Genomic DNA, 23,209 nt, shown 5'->3' with positions numbered 1-23,209 from the left:
AAGCCTTCAATTAGTTGATTCAAGTAGAAACTATCAATCTAATGATTAATTAACTACTCAAATTTGGAGTATTTGAGTGACCTTTTCCATTTTTTGTACTCCAATCTGAGAGTAGTCGCTGGCAAAAGTTAATACACATTCCATTATTTGAGGTTTGAGCACCTAGCTCTACTTCCAAAAAAAAAAACACATGATTTTAAATGCATTTACATGATGTATGATATATAGGACTTGGAATTAAGAGTTGGTTATACTACATTACCACTGCCTCTACTATTATCGTCTCTTACTCTAAAATTGTACTCCATAATATTTCCGTTTAGTCACTTTACTAATAGAATAATCAATTTCCTTCGACATTGTTATTTATCCTAAAGTAAACCGTTTTTATTAGATTTGCCATATAGTCACCTAAGTCGTAATCTTTTTTATTTTACTAGTTGTTGCATCGCGCGGATATAGAAATCGATTTAGTTTGTTTTCTCCTTTTTTTTTTTCTTTTATTTATTTATTGGTATGTAATTGAACTATCTTGTAGATGTAAATATGTGAATGTATTAGTGCTGCTCGGAATTTGGCGTACTATAATATATTCAGTATGAGTTTGGTTACTGTGAGTAGGAATAAATTGGTGAGTATTTGATAAAACTTGGATCATTCGATAACTGTATGTGTACCACCAATTGCTTAGATGAGTAGGAATAATTGAATAAATGTTTTGTTGAAATCCAATATATACAATTATCTTCTTCCTTCTCGACCTCATTCCCTCTGTATTTTCTTCTCTCTCTCTCTCTCTCTCTCTCTTTCTCCCTCTCTCTCTCTCTCATCCTCCTCCTCCCGAGTCTTGAACATCCTCATATTTATCGTCATCTCTCTTTTTCTCCTACGCCTCCTCTTTTCACCTCTCCTTCTCCTTCCTCTTCTCGTTGTCGCCTCCTCCTCCTTATTACCCTCCCCTTTTTCCTACTTTTCTTTATATCTTTCTCTAATCCTCATTTGTCGCCGTTTTCTCCCTATTCTCCTTGATTTATATTCCCCTCTCTCCCCCCCGCCCCGATCTTTTTTATCATCCTCGTATTTTTCTTTCTTCTACACCTCCTCTTTCTCTTCGGCGGTGCCGCCACCTGCTTCTTATCATCCTCTCACTTTTTCCGTTTCCCTTCTATCTCTTATTCTCCTCCTTTATCTCGTTCTCATCTCTCGCCGTTTTCTCATGCTTTTTCCCTGCATTTCTTCATATTTTCCTCCTCACTCGCCCCACATGCATCATCCTCTCTCTCTCTCTCTCTCTCTCTCTCTCTCTCTCTCTCTCTCTCTCTCTCTCTCTCTCTCATCTTTCTATTTATCCTACGCCTCCTCCTTCCCATTTACCCTTCCTCTTCGACCTTGCCACCTCGCCCTTCTCAGCAGTTTACCTCATTTTTTCGATTACCTTAAGCTCTTGTTCATCTCCATTATCCTTTTCATCCCTTCACATTTTCCATTTTACTTCCCACATCCTTTTTCTACTTCCCTTTATCCTTCCCCTCTGCCACCGTGGTTAGCTCCTCTCATTCTCCTCATCTCTTCTCCCCTTCCCATATGTCGTTGCCTCTTTCCTATTATCCTCTTTTTCCCTTCTTTGCTTCCCCTAGTAGTCGCTTCATCCTCCTCCTCCTTGTCTTTTTTCCTTTTGCCCTCCCCTTTCATCACCTTTGCTCCTTATTTTCATTCCTTACCATCGATCTCCTCCCCCACGCTTCCACTCCTCAGTCATAATCCCCATTTTCTCCTTCTCCAACTTGCCTCACCCCGTCCCCCCTTCCTTTTCTACTTTGTAAGAAATTAATAAAACCCGTGTAATTATATATCTTACTCATTTTGCTTATTTTATTTTTCCTACTTTAAAGTAAATTATCTTAACACCCGTGAAGAAAATATTTCTTACCTTTAAAAGTTTAGCGAAAAGCCAAGCATACAATATACAAAATGCTAATAGAACTCAATCAATTTGAAAGATTTCTGAGTGGACTGTCCTATTATCCTTCATCCCCTTTAGTTTTTGAAATTCATCATAAATATGATCATTGAACAACGTATATGGTTGCACAATTTTTAAAAATACAACAATCATTATCAAATCCTTTGGTGAAGAATAGATTCATTTACTCTCATAACATTTTAAATTAGGTCAAGAATCCAAGGAAGTTACGAAGATTAAAGGCGTAGAAAACTCATGCACATTGCGTTGGTACAACATTTTTATTACACTGAATGGTATGCCATGTTAGGTCGATACGTTGTGGGTCAATGATGCGAAATCGCTTCAAAATTATTCCTTAAAACAAAAAATAATACGTTACATCTCCGTCCACCTATAGTTGCATTAGGAAAAAGCATTAAAAGCTTATTAGGCAAATACTCGTGAATTGGGCCTCTTTATACAATCTTCATATCCTGTTATTAAGAGAGCAAATAAATAAATAAATAAATAATCAATTACATTTAAGCTTAATGTGAGCTTGAATTGGTACCTTCTTGATATGAAATAATCTAGCCTTTTTCATCTATGCTAGTTATTATACTTTAAGCGGTGGTGGCTTAAGGAATGTTGCGCTGAGAAGCATTAAGATCAAATATAATAATGTTCAAAACCAAGCTCCCTTTGTACTTAATCCACCATTCCACCTGAGAGTGGAAAGGTGCTCTGTTGTATCTTGTTTAATCCCCAGATCTGACTTTTTTTTATTGATAAAGTGACAATACCACATGTATGAATATACTTGTACAAGATGATAACTATGGCATCCTTATACCATACTGTAATCCATGTAGAGCTCAACGAAGAAAATATGCAGCATAGGAAAGAACGCTAACCGAATGGCCAACAACAGATAGGATGCTAAGTCAAAGTGCCGTATAAATCATAGAAATATGCACCATAGCATTATAACAAGATAATTGATGGTCACTAACAAATACTCCCAAGTCTCCAACAATCAGAGGTCATTCCATAGTCACAACACATGTTCCAAGCAAATTCAACAATCTAGGCTATCTAGCATTATAAAAGGCACGAAAATTTTCATACGACTCAGAATTTACGAAACAAATGGATCCAAACTTTATCTCAATAAATACACGGGTAAACATACGAAATCAGAGGAAGGCAAGGTCTCTGAAAAATCTAAGCAAGGCCGAGAAGAGAACCTAGAGAAGTTCTCCACTCCTCCTAACGGGTGACGACGAACTCGGCTGTTGCTTGTGCTTCCCAATTGGAATCGACCATTGCTCACACTTCTTCCATCTCAAGGACCACGAGAGGGGTTAGCACTTGGAGATACTCTTAGCTTTTCTTCTAAAATCATGAATCATAGATGGTATTTCTCCTACAAATAAGTGATATAAACATTAGATAGAAGTAATGGACATACACAAATTGTTTAGGTCTGTCTTATTGAATAAGACATAATTGACACGTTAACAAAGAGCACAAATGCATTGTGTATATAACATACATACTTTTGTTTTGATAACATGATAATATAGATGATTAATATGTCTTATCATCATTATACTGTATGATGTTCAATAGTAGTACCCTCCAATAGAAAAGAGTGTTACGTGAAGAAAGGAAATACACTAAAATAGAAAAGATGGCACACTCACTTCTAACTGTGTTTCTGCTTTGCGCTCAACAATTGCAAGCTTATCACGAAGTTGCTGCATTTTTCTCTGAAATAAATTAGTCAGTGGAACAATAATTTAAGACACTAAGTTGACGTTTTGCAGTCTGCTTACTCTGCTATACAACAAAATCTAATATTTAGATTTTAGACAACTGTGTTTAGATATGTAAGTTTGCAGTGAGCTTTGTTTTACTTCGACTCTATATTAACTCACATTCACCGTATTTAACAATTAAAACTCTTATAGGGTATACTTCCTCCGTCCCGGTCAATTGTTGTCATTTGGTTTTGGCACAAAGACCAAGGAAAGAGGAGGTGACCAATTACTAAATGACAAGTTGAACAAATTGAGTGTGAATCATAAAATTGCTCATAAGTTCTTTCTTAAAATAGAAAGGACAACAATTGACTGAGTATGGAAAAGGACAACAAATGACCGAGACAGAGGGAGTAATATTTAGACAATACAGTTTACCCATTTTGAATATACAAACACCAAAACATGACCCACAAATTCTTCAAACATTTTGCAGCCATATTAATTTTTGATAAAGATAATCAAATGTATACGTCACATATTTCACGCCGATGCACATTCTATCATAAAAGCATGGTCCCTACTCCCTAGTCTTAAAACAAAATGAAGAAGATGACATGTTTCACAAATAACGATCCCTGTTCTAAGAAAAAAATTTCAGCGATTCATGAGTCTTCGACTCTTTTGCTTCCAGCTCGATAACCCCTTATGTCACCATACACCACTGCACAGTACCGTCCTCAATTCTCTATTGAACCACGTCCCTCTGTCAACCAAGACACATGTGTCAACATCTATTTTGAAAACCTCATCAGTTGGCCGAACCCACCTACTGGCTCTCTCTACTTCTCTGGAACGACATCACACAGCTCCACCTCATTCTTCTTCCTATTGTTCACGCCCCCCTCACCCTCCTGATTACGCTCTCACCGACCCTGAGTACACCCAGTGTCACCCTTCATTTTAAATTGTTTCCAACCAATATGAAATTCATCAATTAATATAACCCTCTGACTCACAATGCTGATCATAACCGCCATACGTCCTTCCATATTAACAATCCATTAACATAAAGTGAGCTAAGTAAATCCTAACAAAACCCATATTTTCCCTGCCATTAAATCATCACATTTTCGACACCCCTCCATTATATAAAAATAGTCAGCTGTCGGAGGGAAAAAAAAAATCCTTTCGACCAACTATAACAAAAAAGTCTTGATTTTGGGAACACACACACACACACAAAAAAAAAGAATATTCAGGCATCATCCCTTTCACAATTGTCACTGATTTTCTTTGTCGTAGTCATCTAGATAAAACTAAATGTAAAGCCTTGAAAAAAAAAATCTTTATTGAATTTTGAGGGGGTATTTTTGTTTTTTCATTAACACTCAGCATTTGTTAGTAGTTACAGCAACAAAAATATTGTCGCAAAGGACCGAGCTTGACCAGGTTTTATAACGAAAGGCTAATCATCCATATTAGTCGAGGCCATTTCACGAACTCCAGTGCACCCCCAGCCTCTTTGCTAAATGATTACCTGAAACCATAGGGTCTTTCAGAAAGACATCTCCCACATTCATCTGCTGACAGTCCTCCCGACAGTTAAATGCACGTAAACAGGCAAATCCAACCAGGCAATGAGTATTTCAATTTAAGGCTTGTCAAGAATAGAGATGTACATAGCAAAAACCAACCAACATCCATAAGAGAAGGAAGGAAGGAACAAATAGGGTCGTTGATTCGTTAAAAAAACACAAATACAGAAGTCATACCAACGACGTAGAAGTCAATCTAAACTGATCAAAACAAGAATCAGTGACGGGTACAGCACACGTAGAAGTCAATCTAAACAGATGAAAACGAAAACCAGGTAACCTCTCTTCCTCCCTTTTTATCCCTCCCTCCAAGCCCCTTCATCTCCCTCACTCCCTCTCAAGCCGAACAAAACCAAACACAGACATAAACGCGTAACAGGACGGATAAATGTCATGTACCTTTGGAATTGTTCACTGTTAATGAACTGCAAAGCGAACTTAAAATCAGAGACACGCGTCTTGTTATCAGACCAATGAATGTATACTACAACAGAAAAATCGTTTAAAGAGTTTGAACATAAATTGCTAGTTCTAAGTCCTAAAGTTAACTAAAGGGTCAATTCTGAACACTTTACCATACAAGGAACCAAATAGTCACTCTAACTTGTAAGGAAGTACACGTAATCTTAACGTAATATTCAATTTTTAAACTTTTGGGAGAAAGAACCTTGAACATCTATTTACCAATTTAACACTACCCTCTTATGGATCCAACTTATCTCATCTGCAACAAATAATAACAAACACTCCTAATTTCTACCACATATCTGGTAAAGTTATGCTTGAATTGGTCAATTAATAAAACAAGGAGCATCTTATCAGAAAATGAAACCAAAAAGAAAAAAAAACACAAAGTGAAACAGAAATGCCATAAATAAAGAATTAGAAGTTATTAAATTAGTGTTCAAATCAGTTTTTTGTTAAAGGAAAAATGCAACTTCTATGTATGATTCCCAAATCTCAACACAGGAACAATAACAAGATTTGGATGATTCTCTCTTTGGTCCATATGTGATTATATTTTTTAAAAAAGGGCAAAAATGGAGGTGAGTAACACAAGATTCGACAGGACAACTCACCATATGCGAGCGGGGAAAAAAATGCATGGCTGAAACCTGAAGGGAATCCACCAGAAAAAGCAGATTAGTAATAAGCAAATACCTGTAGCTAGGTACGACGACACATCGCGAAGGGCTCTCTTTCATAGGACACCATGTCCACAGAAGAGCAGTAGATAGCATGATAAAATGACAACAAATCAAAAACCATTTAATAACATAGCTAAATCCCAGCTCGACCAACATATATGAGGAATTTGATGATTGACTCTACCAATTGATAAACAAACTACATACAAAATACAATACAAACACAAAAATCGACAAGGCAACCCACCTAGTGTAGAGTAAAGAGGATAAAATGGAAGATAACCTACCCATATTTTGAGAGAAAAGCAGGAAATGAATTGCTGACGAGCAAGTAGTGATTATCAACAATTACGAAAATCGCACCTGGGTACCTTCAGAAAACGATATAAAACAAACTGAATTAGAAAAAGAACCAGAAAACACAACTACTACACGGAAATTTAAATGCGTGTAAAATAATGGTGGTAGATAAATAGTGTTATCCGACCTTCAAACAAACAAACCTATAATTGAATAAAACCACCTAATATTGAACAAATCTAGTTTGATCATACATCAGGAATTAAAAGTCGATGAATCCCGGCTGTGTTGTTTTAAAATCGGCAGCACATCAATAGTTGAAAGATGAAGAAATAATAAATGAGAAATGAAGAGAGGAGAAAAAGGAGAAAGAAGAAAGAAGAAAGGAGAAAGGGAGAAACCGGAGGATTGAGAAGAGGAATGTCTGGCTTGTTTTAAAGATGATGATTTGCTCAAATTTTTAAAGAAAGGGCAAAAATGGAGGACTGAGAAGAGGAATGTCTGGCCTGTTTTAAAGATGATGATGCAAGGCACAAGATAATGACAAATTTGAGCAAATTATATTCCGTAAATACCATAAAAAATTCCACTCATCATAAAACTCTCGCGCTAATTCAATCTTGATACATGAATTTAAATCCTTATCTGAGATATTAATGTACAGTAGAATTTAGAAGCAACTATTCAATTATCACCACTAAATTACAACTATAAACTTAGTGGTACAATTCCCAACTATATACCCATCATACTCACTATCCCCCTTCCCTCCTTTTCCCCTTCCCCCTCTCTAGCCGAATGACCTCTCCCTCATTCTGTTTCTTCGCTCTCTATAAATGACCAACTCGCTTGGCTTTGCACAAACATAAACAGCTTTTGCAAGGGAAAAAGAGAGGTGACGCACACTTGTGTATATACACATGCATGGATTTAGGTTTTGTCTTAGTGGAGAGACATGGTAATCGAATCTCAGAACAGTTTACAAAACAGAGAACGGACAAGTGAAAGTGGCCTCCGACAAAGACATTTTCCTTTTTCCAGAGCAATCACAAAGTCATTCCGCCAAATTTAAACGAAGTTTTAAAGCTAAATCGTTCAAGATAGATCCATTTAGCAAGCAAAATTTAAGCATACTCCCTCTCCGAGTTCAACTGAAAATAACGCACACTTTCAAAAGTTAAAACCTCTCTCTATATATATATATATATGTATATACAGTAATTGAGTTGAATTCAGAACTCATCAATTTTTGAAAGCAAACCAAATCAGAAAATTTTCATACATAAAATACCTGGCACAATACAAAAGTTTTTAAACAAATAACCCGCGACACCAGCGAGACTGGGAAAAAGGTTACTGATGACGTAGTGGTGGTGGAGACGTAGACTGGGGAAAAAGTTTTTAAACAAATAATTCTCATTTTCACTCTTTTTTCCTCAGTTTCTCTCAATTCTCTCATTAATCCAACACCTTCCGCCCAGGCTGCCTCCACTTCATTACACCTCCCTCCCACTCTGTCTCATAAAACACATTGAAAACATAAATTAACTGATCAATTGCTCAGATCCTCAATAAACCTCGAGAATTGCTAAACAACAATAAGTGGGGGTTGACGTTCCTCTACAACAAATGCATCATGAGCATCTAAAATTGGGTACAAAGCTGTTGAAACAAAGTGTACTTTTTAAAAGGGAAAGGTAATAAACCTGGAATTTGAGCCGGTGATGTCCCTGAGTGTAGCCGATTCAACTTGACCCGGCAGCTATTTGAAAGTCCCCTTATGTGTCATTTGTTGACTAGCTTCTTGATACCCCTGAAAATTAGAAGAGTATTCAAAATTAGATGGTGCACAAAATAGCTAAAGGAAAGTAATAAAAAAAATCAAGATTTAGACGGAGTCTTCATTCTCATACTTGACAAGCTTATTCCCTTCTAACACTGAATTAAACACAGTTTTCACCATAAGTCTTTCACTGCAACCAAAAAAAATCAAAAAATTAAATTGAAAACATATACATTGTCAAAAGCATGTCAGAGAGTATATAAGGCGTTGAGGGTAGCATTTCATTTCCAATCAATGTAACTGAGATGTAGAATTACCATAAAGAGCTCGAATAACAATATTATGGAACTGTAACTTGGACCTGGATATAGGTTAGGCACAATGTCGCCAATCAGGTATTGAAAACAAAACATGACTGTCAGGAAAATCCCCAGACGCCAAGGTGAGAAAAGGTCGAAAGTCTAAAATCAGGGAAACCAGAACTAAAAGCTAGAGATCAGTAGAACGGTAATGCAACTCTTATCACTTGTCAAGTCCTTAGTTTGCGTTCCTACTACCAAATATCAAAAGAAAAACATTGTAATAGTCCCCTTTTTTTGCTATCATTATCTCGCAGTTCAATTTTTGGCTTCGCCATGTCCTACAATTAACTACCAATCATGTTACTCCTGTAAAAAGGCGTAAATAAGAGAAGAACGAACACACACCTTCTCAGCCAAGCCCATGTAGTCAATAGTCAACAACCTAGCACAAACAATTAACAGCACCATGATGCACCACAACAACAGTAGAAGAAAGCAACCACCAACATAATACATAATACCATGGTAGAAGAATTGAAAAAAGAATTGAAAAAAGAGACAGATTGATTCCTCCATTAGGCAGCAGCGTCGCCTCTGCCAGAAGAACTGCAACTGACGTGCAACCAAGAACAACTGTGAGAACTCTATTATAGACTTTTAACAGGTAAAACTATTGTACGCTCTGTTACTATAAGGAAAAACAAAAATATCATAAGAATCCAACTTAATAGTTTCACGAAAGATCTTAAATGAAAAAAGGGGATGAAGAACAACAACAATCATTGCTTGCTAATAAAAAAATATGAAGTTCAAAAGCTCAACTTAATTTAACCAAGTAGATACGTAGAGTAGATATTACTTGCCAATAGTAGCTAACATAGACCTATTTGACCTAGAATGACTGCCTCTCAAACCTGAAACATACTACCTGAAGGGACAACACAAGATATAGTGACAAATCTTACGTCTATGATACGAACACACACCTTCTTAACTGCGCCCATTATATTACTGAGCATTTCCCATATTAGTTCAAACTCATCACAGAGTCTAGGCCAATCTACTTTGAACCCTTCTTGAGCAGCATCTAGAAGATAACCTAGAACAGTTCCTTCTTCAATTGGAGCCGATCTACCATGGAAGTTCTATCATTAAAAAAGAAAGATAAGCATTCAAATTATAAGGCAGAATAAACGAGAAATTGATATCAAGAAAAGCCTATTATTGAATTTTTAAATAAGACACAAAGCAGTTGGCTCAATCTTTGGACTGAAAAAGTTTGTATGGTCATTTCTCCATCCAATGATAAGTTAAGTGTTTGTGACACATTCCGAATTGTATGAAGAAAATGATGCACGTGGATTACAATAAGATGCTACAATATTTATAAAGTACAGTGTTTAACCCTCTTATTGGTGATATAAAGCTAGAAAAGCCAGGAAAGTTAAGGAAAATAAAGTATCTGAGAATCAAAATTGCTGGCTGCAGGTAGTGTAGATACACAACCCTAAATCCGGTAATAAACAATGTAAATATTTTACGCTGGCTGCAGGTAGTCTAATTTTCATACAAGAACTTTAGAGCACTCAATTCATGTCCTAAATCTCTTAAACATGAACCACATAAATACTGCTCACTACCTTTGAGGCTTAACTTTCACTACCAAATCCATTCGAATCTAGCTAATTGCTAAAGGCTCATCATGGGTAAAGACCCTAAGTTCATATTAAAAATTATACCTTTGAAACATCTACTCTGAATATATACTCAGACATGGCAAAACCAAAATTATTTATAAAGTGTCCCCAGTGGAAGTTTAATCAAAACAAAAAGGTTAACATACGATAAGACGTAATATGCCTAAGTAGACGAAAAGGCTGCAAAATAACAAGAACTCCTCGTAAACACTTGGTATTTCCTTAGTTATCATATAATAGCGTAGCATTAGACTCGAAAATCCAAAAAAAAATCACAGAATCAAAGACAAGAATTCGTTGCTTTCAATCCCACAAATAAGCTAATAGATCTCGTTTTAACTTTTAAAGAATGTAGACTTAACTTCTTTCTAACTTCACTTCACTTCACTTCACATTCGAGCTACCAAAACAGGCATATTAATGATATCCAATTAATCGCCAAAGTTCCATTCTTTTGGCTCCATATGGTTCACACCAATAGCAAATAACAAATCTAACCCAATTCGGTAACGGTAAAAACCACACATTTCACACCTTAATATAAACCACCCAAGTTTCAACCTTTTGAATCCATTAAGCTCAACTCCCACGCGAATCATACAAGTAATACTACGACACCACGGTAAAGTCCACAAATCTCACCAGCTAATGCTTAGACTTCAAATAGCTTCCGAAAATGGTCCACCATATTAACGCGCAAATCATACATATAACCACCACCAATCAAAAAACAACAATCACCAGGAAAAACTAATAAAAGCCAATAACATGCAAATTCACAAAGCATACAAACAACAACAAAATTCAAAACAAGTGCGTAATAAACCAACAAAAATTAACCAACAAAAACACCGATATCGGTATCGGCAACTTGATTCTTCCTCAGCTTCCTCTCTAAATGCGCTGCAATCCATATAGTTCCTAAAGACCCCTTTTTAGCCAATATAAACTGTGAATAAAACATTTCCTTATTCTTCCTCCAACTTTCCTACTTAAACTCTAACAAAAACCCCAAATTCAACTCAAATTCAGCAAACCCTAATAATTTTAGCTCAAATTCGGCAGCTTTTTCATAATTACTAATTACTTCCAAAATTAGCAAACCCTAACCTCCACTAAAAACCATCAGAATCCCCAATTCAAAACAAATACAACATCAAATCAACTCCAAAATCCCTAATTCTGCAAATCCCTAACTTCACCAGCTCAAATTCTTCAACTCTTGAAGCACCAAACCACCAAAAAACCCTAATTTTCAGCTTAATACAGTAATTAACCAGCTGATAAACTTTAATTTCACAATCACAACAACTTCAACAACAAAATCCCCAAATCATCAAATCCCTAACTTCACGTGCTCAATTCTCTCCATCAAAACACCAAAAGCACCCTAATTTTCAGCCTAATAATATAAATAAGCAGCCGATAAACACAATTTGAGCAAATTAAAGTTGAAATTAACAAACTTTAATCAAAGGAATCGCTTAATTGAACTACAACAACATAATTAAAAATAAATCGGATCAAATAAAATTAAACTGACAAAAAACACCTATGAAAATAATCAACAACGAAAAGCATAATAGAGGATGATTTATTTTGTAATTTATTTAAAAACTTATATGTCGGTAATTTAAATATGCCAGGCTTCAAGTGTGCAACTGCAGCGAGAGAAGAAAGGTAATTAGAAGTAATAAAAACTACAAACAATCATATACAACACACAAAGACCAACATGGACATACCGTATCTTGCGATGACATTACTTTCAAAAATGGCACCTTCAGGAGTCTCCAGGACAGGGATCTGCAAAAAGTATTCCTCCAATAATCACAAGTTCAAATGAAACAGAAGCGTAAAAGTAATGTCAGTGTTGCAAACTCTTACCTTGCCAATGAGGTTCATTTTCAAAAACTCACGAATTTTGTTGGAGACACCCATCTCAAAATTCTCTGCTAAATCAACTTTAACACCACTATACTCTGCAGCAATGAGTGCTTTGTAGGCATTCTTGTTATTGATCCCGGTATGTAAGATCTAAAAAATAAAATTCAGCAACAAGAGGTTAAAAAGATCATAAATTCTCAAATGTAAGAAATCATCAGTCACAAGCCGGAATTTAGTACAATCTCAGAATCCAGATAAAATATATCCATCCTAAATCTACGAATATTTACAACAAACCTAGAACCTAGAACACAATTGACAACTACAACTCTTAAAACTGAAAAAAGGCGAATCTAGAACCTGAACTTTGGGCCGATTTTCGTTGCCCTCAACAACTACAGCAACAGCACCTGAAATCACAACACAGTCCACAAACCCCCAAAATATAATCAATATAATAAGTGAAAGAATCATATGATAGCAACAAATAAATCTGAAATTAAATTAAACTACCTAAAAATGAACCAAGCCAATTTGATCATACCTCATAAACTCAAATCGATTGACGACATGGCTGAGTTGCTCTAAATCCGGCAGCAACCTTAAACAAAAAACAAAAAACAAAAAAAATGGATTTGAGTCATTCGTGTTGACAATAGTTAAGTTAAAATTGACAGCCACATAAACATCATTATGTTAAGGATTGAGAAAGGAACCCACATAAAAAAAAAAACAAAAAAATCAGCAACATATTGACTACTTAACAATAAGTTTAAACGAGAAAGGAACCAGATTAGTTTGAAAAAATGAACAAAGAATAGGATTCAAGATTAGAATTAAATACCTAGGTCTTGATTAGAGAACTGGATCCCGGTCGAGAAGCAACAGACGGATGAAAATGAGGAGAATGGAACCCAAAAAAGCACAGGTAAACTATTGAAGCAGGGGTTGAGGATCAAAGATGATGAGGGTTGAGAAGAGAGTTGTTGATGGTGAAGGCGTGAAGTAGGTTAGAGAGTGAGACGAGAGGCGTTAGAAAGAATGGAAAAGAATGAGTGGAGCAGAATGACAGAAAGAAAAGGTGGGACTGTGAGTGTGTGGCTGTAAGTGAAGGAGAAATGGAGGGATGAGATTTAGAGGGGAGATCTAACGGTGGAGGGTGAACTTGGGTGAGCACTATTCATAGCTACAGTTATTCCAAGTATAAACTTTTTAAGGGGTTAGGGATTTTTCTTGTGGTAATTTTGCAGCCTCGATAAAGTTATCAAGTTGTAAAGAAAGGCAAATCGGGAAGTGAAGGTTGTCAAGAGTATTGGAGTGATTACCATTAACATAACTTCACTCTTTACTTCAATTGAACCATATATTCATACGATATATTCCGTACGTTAATGTAAAGGCATGACAACTGCAAAGTTTCTACTTGATTCCAACCTAAAGAAATAACTATGAAGGTGAGAATCAAATGTGACTGGAAAACAAGGGTATTGCTGTAATAATTGTGTTATTATTTGTAAATTTTTATGCGTCGAGTGTGATATTGTACAATTTAACTTAATTCGGGGATATTTTGGTGTTGTTTGGCCTAATTTATGTGAAATAGCTTTTACTTTCTAGAATGAGTTTTTTCATAAACTACTTTTTGAAAAAGTTGTGGTTGTTTGGCCAAACTTTTGTAAAAGTAGTTTCTTAACAAATTGATGTGTTTGGCCTACTACTGCTTTTTAGTTTTTTTTTTTTTTTTTTTTTTTTAATTTCCATAATCCTAAGAGTTTTTGGGAGAAGTAGAAGCAGAAGCATCAATTTGGTGCTTCTGTTTCTAGTAGCTTTTTATTAACTTCTGACTTTTCAAAAGTAGTTTTTTATCTCCCTAAATTATAGTGTTTGGCCCAGCTTTTACTTTTACAATTAGAAAAGCACTTAAAAAGCTTGGCCAAACACCCCCTTTGTTTCTTTGTTCCCTATAATAGACGGAGTAAACTCCTTATGAGAGATATTGTACATTTTAACTAATGCAATATTTTTAACAATAATTTTTTAAAAGGGCATCTATATACTTTTTTTCGCATGTCCGTGCAACTTTGCACATGTACTAAGCTAGTATGTTTAATGAATTACAATCCGAGATTGGAACATTTTGGCCTACTCCTAATGATGGCCGAATGGCCTTATTGTCAAGAGGGGTTTGATTTGCAGACTTTTAATCTAAATTATTGTTATTAAGTTAGTATTATATTATTATTGTGTAAAATAATAATAATAATAATAATAATAATAATAATAATAATAATAATAATAATAATAATAATAAACTTTTGGAAATATTCTCTTTTAAGAAATAAAAAGTTTGGTGGAGACACTTAGTGCCAAACAAGAAAATTCGGATACAACTTTTGGAGTAAATTATTAATATTATATTTAGATATCAAATTTTGCGAATTTCCTATCCTAATTACACAGGTTATATTCTTATTTAATTGAGTAATTGTATTATTATCTGGTCATATAATTTAGTTTTTGTTTTATTTATTTATTTTATTTAATAGGAAATGTATGTAATTTAACTATTGTTTGCGAGACTTGACCAACGATACCCCAAAAATGCAATATTAAATACCTAGTTTATTTTTACGAGTAAAGTAGAATTTAGAACCAAGGCAATTGTATTAGGCCTGACACTCGATATCGTTAGTCCAACTTGGAGAACGTATGAGTCACAATTCAATGACAATTATGTTTGTATCTCATAAAATGATGTGATTAAAACGAGTTTTTTCCCCAAAATGTTCTCGCGAGTCCAGTTTAATCAAGACATGTTATTCCATTAGGTCTTATGAGATACCGTCTCTCACTAATTTAGTGGGAGACATAATAGAGAAAAAAGAAATTTAATAGGTCCCTCGCCCCATCATATGAGAGGTCTCTCAATAACGCTATTGAGAGACCGTCTCTCCGGAGTTTTTGTGATGTTATTCTAATGGAGACGTTTTTGAGTCAGATTTTCAAGGACTTATAATTTTTACTTGAAATTAGTTTCCTAATTAACACCGAATTCTTTAATCTCCTTATTATTTATCTAGTATAAAAATAGTACCAAATCGGAATTTTAAACCAAGTCACTTTCCACTTTTGATCAAATTTTCTTTGCTTGGAGTATTTATTTAATAGTGTCAATTGTATAAGGGACATGCTAAATCCCGCACACTTTTACCCCTAATTCTGAATATAACCTTCTCATTTCTCAACCCCTAACAAGAGTGAAACCAGAGAGAGAAACAAGAGAAATGAAAAGCCCTAATAAATCAATTTCACCGGCAGAGTCGCCGATCACACTCCCTGCTCCGGCATCCTCCCTCACCACCCTCAACCGCCAACGACCATCTCTCCTCATACCCATCCCCGCGCTAACCCGTACGCTTGTGACACTACCAGTCGACGCCGGCACTACCCCTCCGTGCAATCGACGCCGCCACAACCCTTCCTTGCACAAGGACGACACACTCAACCCTTCTATACACTAGGATACCGCCCCTCAAGCCGCCCCACTAGAAAACTGATAACGGTGTAGAGGAAGGTCGACGGTGACAGTTAGGGATTGGGTAGACGGCGACGGTTAAGTGGTTAGGTCGACGACGTTTGTGGGTGATGAGCGGGGAAGAGGTTTAATTGGCGGTGGATATGGGTTAGACGGCGCGGTGGTGGTGGAGTTGGTCGGCGCTAGGGAGGGGGAGGGTAGGCAGGGATTTGTCGGGGTTGGGATTTGGGGCATTTAGGATTTTTTTTAAAGTGAAGGGTAATATGGGAAAAAAAGAGGCATAATGTGTAGGATTAAGTAAATTAGTGTGTAGGATTTAGCAAATACGTTGTATAAAGTGGGCTAGTAAAAAATTGAACTAGGAAGCGATTCTTAATCAATTAACTACCAAGGGTCTAAAAGCGTCCGTTAGTTTGAATTGATTACATTAGGTTTGATAATCTGGTATTTCACTTGTATTACTAACCCAGTTCGACAACGAAGTCCCGGCTTATAATTAAGGATAAACCCAATAAGACGACCAATGATTGAATATGTGCTATTTGGTTTCGATAAAACTTTTGTTAAGGAAAGAAATCCGATTGGAAATTAGAATGTTAACACAACGTTTATAAAAATGAATTTCGAAATATTTCATATTTTCTTGGGCATTTTATGGATTGAATTTGAAAGCTCATTGAGCGGAAAAGCATGATATTACTATTGTAAACGTAGTGACATGGAAGAATAGCAATTAACTTAACCTTATAAAATTGTCTGCTGCTTACGAAGGGTCTTTGGTGGCCCTATCTGTTGGGAAATGTGTCCTCAACAATAGTGCGATCACATGATTTAAGTATCATTATTAAATCTCATTTTAAAGAATACAATTGGGAAGTATTTTTCACAATCGGTCAACATATATCGGTAATGATTGGCTGACTAGAGTTTGACATTACTGTCGTGCGACGGTGGTGATCAGTTGACCCCCTAGGTCATACCTATAGGGCAACACTCTAAATTGATCATTTAATTAATCGTATAATGTTACGAGTTAATTAAATTACTTGAAAATTCATCCGAATGATTTTGGAAGTAAAATTTACGTATCACATCGAAATGTGATTAAATGAGATACGGTCTGAGTAATTGAATTGTATCATTACTCAGATGAAATTATTGTTTAAGGAAACAATTGAATATGAATGAATTATTATAAATACGATTTATAAATTGGTGAAATATTTTGGTACAAGTAATTATGAATTACTAAGTTAATTGTTGTATGTGACGTATTTTATTAATACGTTGATTTTTAATATGTTAAAAATACATAACAAATTTATGTTACATATGACATGTGACATATTGACAATTGATAAAAATAATATGGAATCCATATTATCATAAGTGCCGAAAATTGGAGGTGGTTTAGGCTAATATTATGGTTGATTAAATAAGTGGAAAACACAATCATTCTTTATAGAGCCTAGCCATGCAACCCTAGTTTGCATTGTGAAGGCAAACAAGGGCACGCATTGGGTCTTTCTCTTCCCCCTTTCTTCCCTCCTACCCGGTTTCACCCTAGGAAAGACAAAAAGGGTTTTTGTCTTATATTTTGATATACACTATATGCATAAGTGGGTATCATTCTATTTATTCATTATTCAAACTTCTTAAGTTTTTGAAAGAGAAAAATCCTCCAAAATCCCTCTCCTCTAACCGGTTTTAGAGAGCTAAAATACCAAATAGTTTTGAGTCATTTTTCACAAGATTAATAGTGTACTAGTTCATATAATATTAATTCTAATTAAGAGTAAGCTTTGGGTATTATTCCTTGGGAGAGATCCTACACTTGGATCTTTTGTTCATCCAAAAGGAGAGCTCAAGAACAAAAGAAAAGGAGATTTCTTTTGTGCCAATTAGAACCGAAATCACAATGTAAGGATGATTTCTACTTTATTTTGTTAATTAGTTTGCATGCATAAGACCTTTATTAATTTTATGACAAATTAGTTTAAACATATATGAGTATGTTAGTATGTATATAAATCTACATTTCCTTCAATTGGTATCAGAGCCAAGGTTGTTTGCATGCAAATCGGTTAAAAGTTTTTCCGAGTTATAAGAATACCATATAAAACTTGTAAAATTTGTGTTATTATGATATATCACGAAATTAATTCATGCATGTTAATATTTCTGGTCCTAAAATATTTTAGGATATTTTGGTTAATTTTACGGAATTTTATTGTTCATATTATACAATAATGGCATTTAAATATATTTTATGAGTAAAAATGTCATTTTCGGTCTAAAATTAGCTATACTTCGAATTTTTAGTTGATTTTTGGATATGTTGTCACATATATTATTTTGAGATAACCTGTAAATTTTCATAATTTTTGGACTTGTTATGCTCGAAAAATGGATTTTTCATTATTAAATTCGGATTTAAGTGAAAAATAGGTTAATATGAGTTAAATTTCGAATCTGGTCATAGAAAATTAATATGTTGTCACATGCAATTTTACAAGATGTGTGTAAAATAATTGACTATAAAGAAGTCTTTTGAATGATTTATGGATTTTTGAAGAAAAATAGCATAAATAGTGACATTATTAGTGAAAAATTGATAAATCATAATCTATGACTTAGGAAAAACATCTAATGTTGCCTTTTATTATCTTTTTCAGATATAAAATTTAAAAGTTAATGAATATAATTTTTCCATGTTTTTGTGATTATTTTATAAAAATCGATAAACCGCAACATTGTTTTTCCGGAAAAATTTCGAAATTTTTAACCTAAAATTTTGAACATTATGAGTGTCATGGTATTTTTCCAGAATTTTCATGAGTTTAAATTTCAAATTTCAAATTTATTTGAAATTTTGTGATTTATTTGAAGTTTATAGCTTATTTTTGTAATTTTTGGTCCATTTATGAACAATTTTATAAAATATGGGTTAATTATGGTCAAATTATTAGTGAAGACTAAATTTTGAGTCCTAAGAGGATAGGGTAATTAACTTATGCATAAATATGAGTTTATGTATTTTTGTGGTTATAAAAATGTTGAAATCAAGCAAATCCGTAAAAACCGAGTAATATACGATATTGGCTAATTAAAGGCGATTTAGCATAAAATTGAGCATGTTCATACATATTATAATGCTGCATTTTTCTTTATGATTGTCATAATTTTAATTTATGTAATTTTTGAATTATGTAATTTTACTTAGTATGGCCTTAGATTTAATTGGTATTTCCCGAAATGTATGGGAATATCGATTCGGTTGTAATTTTATTGTGATCTCGTATCACCGTTTTGTAATTTAATAGATTTATTTTATTTTAGTTACAAATGTATAATAGGAAATTATGTAATTTATTATGTAATTTTATTCATTCCGGAGTTCCCAAAGACGGATTTCTTCAAGAATGGCGATACATAAAGACGGTGTTACCTCGAGATGCGTGCCACAACCGAAGTTCAAGGGACCAATGGAGTTGGTTTCCGAATTTGTAATAGTTAAATAGTTTTTCTATTTTAGGAAAGGCCATACTAGGATTTATTTATTTTTATGCTTGCATTTTATTTTATGTCGCATGCATCGCTAAATCGCCATAACTAAAACATGCATCCTTATTTTATCGAGTTTATCGACCGTGTCAATTAGAATTATCGTAGTTCACCGCTTTAGTTCACTTAAAACGTGATAGATAATAAATTGACATGACCTCTCGCTAAAACAATTAATTGAGACATAGCCTTACCAAATAGTAGAAACCATGAAAACCTATTTCGCGAGGGAGTGCACTCGGCCCTACCGGGGTACAAACCTTGTTACGTAGGGGAAGTGGGTGATGAATGTTAATCCACCGAATTCATGTTGACAAGGGATGAATCGGCCCTACCATGCCCAAGTTGATATGGATTTGGATCATGGACACATTTATTCGAAATTTGGATTGAACTCAACAAAAGTTTTTGATAAGGGATGTATCGGCCCTACCGTGCCCTTGTCGAATGTGTTTTGGGCTAAAGATAATTGTTAAATGTAAAATTATCGACCTAGAGTTCTGAAAGTAGAATCGATTAAACGTTAATCCACCGAGTTATATTGATAAAGGATGAATCGGCCCTACCGTGCCTAAGTCGATATGAATTTGGGTCTTGGAATCATTTATTATAGTTGGGTAGAGGTCACTATATAAATGTTCATATCTTGTTAATTTGCAAGTATGATTTAAAAAGACAAATGTTAATATTTCCTTTTCCTCCATATTTGTAGTTCTTTACAATGAATCCATCAAATGCTACCGCACCAATAACTATTGAATCTTATCACAATGTTCTTGACGACGTATGCTCCAACAATGATTTCGATACTACTAGAGAACTTCATTTCGGGATAGGTTCGGATGGAAACCTTAACTTCATCACTTCTTCTAAACCACCTACTACTACTAGACCTCGTGTGAGTCCGTCTCAGGAAGACTACCTCATACAATCTATAGGGTCTTTGTCTCTGGAAGATAAAGATGCCAAAGCTAGTGGGAGCTCAAGCAATCAAGCTCTTGCTTCTAAGGGCAAAAGGTTCAAGAAGAAAGGAAAGAAAATCAAAAACTTCAAGCAAGTTAATGATGAGTGCCATTATTGCTATGGCATGGGACATTGGCTTAGGAATTGTCCCGTATATTTGCGAAATATAAGGGAAGGACTCATTACTCCCTAAGGTACAATTCCTAAAGAAATTTATGTTATTGATATAAATTATACTTCCACTACGACATGGGTACTAGATACCGGTTGTGGTTCTCACCTTTGTAATCATTTACAGGGTTTAAGAGATGTGGAGAGGCTTAGCAAGGGAGATGTGGATCTACGCCTTGGAAATGGAGCTCGGGTAGCGGCCGAATCCAAAGGAACTTATGTTTTTGCTTTGCCTAATGGATTTGAGTTGTATTTGCATAATTGTTTTTAGGTGCCTACACTCTCTAAAAACATTATTTCAATCGCCATGCTAGACATGGACGATTTTTGTTTTGTCATTAAGAACAATCGTTGTACTATTTCTAGGAACGACTTGGTTATAGGCCAAGCTTCCTCTATCAATGGCATTTACATTTTAGAGACCTCAAATCCGACTAATGATATTTATAACATTCAATCAAAGAAACTCAAAACAAGTGACCCAAGTGAAGCGTTCATTTGGCATTGTCGATTAGGTCACATAAACGAGAATCGCATCAAGAGATTAATTTCAACTAATGTGATTACACCATTTGATTATCAATCATATGGTACATGCGAATATTGCCTACTTGGCAAAATGACTCGTAATCCTTTTAGTGGTAAAGGGACACGAGCTAGTGAACTATTGGGACTCATACACACCGATGTATGTGGCCCAATGAGTATCACCGCTCGTGGAAATTATGACTACTTTATAACTTTCACCGACGACTTGAGTAGACATGGGTATGTCTATTTAATGAAGCACAAGAGTGAAGCGTTTGGGAAATTCAAAGAGTTTCAAAACGAAGTAGAGAACCAATTGAACAAAAGGATTAAGGCACTACGATCCGATCGTGGTGGTGAATACCTTAGCCTTGAATTTGATTCACACTTGAAAGGTTGTGGTATTATATCACAACTTACTCCACCCGGAACACCACAACTCAATGGTGTTGCCGAAAGGAGGAATCGAACCCTACTTGATATGGTTCGCTCCATGATGAGTCAAACCGAGTTACCGAACTCGTTTTGGGGATTTGCGATTCAAACCGCAATTCGATATTTGAACAATAGTCCCACTAAGTCCACCGAAAAGACTCCATATGAGATGTGGACGGGAAAAATCCCCAATATATCCTACATGAAGATTTGGGGATGTGATGCTTATGTCAAAACTAAGAACGACAACAAGCTTGCCCCAAGATCCGAAAAATGCATCTTTATAGGTTACCCCTCGACCTCTCGAGGATACGACTTCTACAAACCTCAAGATAACAAAGTGTTTGTGTCTTGTGAGGCTGTCTTCTTAGAAAGAGAATTTATTTCTAAGAGACAGAGTGGGAGAAATTTTGAACTTGATGAAGTTCAAGAGCCACAAACCGAAGTAGAGACGCAAGAAGAAGTTCCTTCGTCGTCTAATGCGGTTGTACCTCCTCCACTAAGAAGGACGGGTCGAGTAATTCGCCATCCCGATCGATATGTGGGACTTATCGAGGAAGATGGAACACTCGATGTGTTACTTATGGAAAGTGACGAGCCCGCCACCTACAAGGCTGCAATCTCTAGTCCAAATTCCTCCTTATGGCTTGAAGCCATGAAGTCAGAAATGGATTCTATGCATGAAAACCAAGTTTGGGACTTGGTAGATTTGCCTAAAGGGGCAAGACCCCTTCAATGCAAATGGATATTCAAAATCAAGAATGGCGTAGAAGGACATGATGATGTCTACAAAGCTAGGCTAGTGGCAAAAGGATTTACCCAAGTCCAAGGTCTCCATTATGATGAGACCTTCGCCCCCGTAGCCATGTTAAGATCCATATGGATTTTGTTAGAGATTGCCACATTTCATGACTATGAAATATGGCAAATGGATGTCAAAACCGCTTTTCTAAATGGGCATTTAGAAGAGGAGGTGTACATGATACAACCCGATGGTTTTGTTGATTCTAAAAATCCTAACAAGGTGTGCAAGCTTAAGAGATCTATTTATGGTCTTAAGCAAGCATCTAGAAGTTGGAATCATCGATTCAATCATGTTATAAAGGAAAATGGTTTCACTCGAAGTGTTGAGGAACCATGTTTATACATGAAATTCAGTGGGAGCAATGTTGTGTTCCTAATCTTGTATGTCGATGACATACTACTCATTGGAAATGATATTCCAATGTTGTCTTCTGTTAAGAAGTGGTTAGTTAACCACTTCTAAATGAAGGATTTAGGAGAGGCACAACGCATATTAGGTATCCGGATCCATAGAGATAGATCCAAGAGGATATTGGCACTAAGTCAAGAGTCTTATGTTGATAAGATTCTTCGACGGTTCAACATGGACAAATCCAAAAGGGGTTTAGTACCTATGATAACCGGGACGATATTGAGCAAGACTCAATGTCCCTCCGAACCCCATGATGTTGAACGCATGAAGTTGATCCCTTATGCTTCCGCTGTTGGATCAATCATGTATGCCATGATATGCACACGTCCTGATGTCTCGTATGCCTTGAGCATGACGAGTAGATATCAAGGAAA

General features: G+C 35.5%; 1 long non-coding RNA gene across 4 annotated transcripts; it reads right to left on the bottom strand.

Annotated features, from left to right (window-relative positions):
- Window positions 1-2,900: 2,900 nt before the first annotated feature.
- On the bottom strand, window positions 2,901-7,496 carry LOC141623404 (uncharacterized). 4 transcript variants are annotated; one of them, XR_012533350.1, is made up of 5 exons: window positions 6,942-7,496; window positions 6,742-6,825; window positions 6,386-6,421; window positions 3,652-3,717; window positions 2,901-3,371 (listed from the first exon to the last, which is right to left on the bottom strand). It is a non-coding gene; the product is annotated as an uncharacterized LOC141623404 (long non-coding RNA). The 4 variants fall into 4 exon arrangements; XR_012533351.1 differs by having other exon boundaries at window positions 6,958-7,496; XR_012533353.1 differs by having other exon boundaries at window positions 7,009-7,495.
- Between the last annotated feature and the right edge of the window lie 15,713 nt (window positions 7,497-23,209).

This window comes from Silene latifolia, chromosome X (genome assembly GCF_048544455.1).
Source record: "Silene latifolia isolate original U9 population chromosome X, ASM4854445v1, whole genome shotgun sequence".
Taxonomy (NCBI): Eukaryota; Viridiplantae; Streptophyta; class Magnoliopsida; order Caryophyllales; family Caryophyllaceae; genus Silene; species Silene latifolia.
The sequence above is the reverse complement of the archived record's forward strand: the minus strand, read 5'-3'. Positions and strand labels throughout refer to the sequence as shown.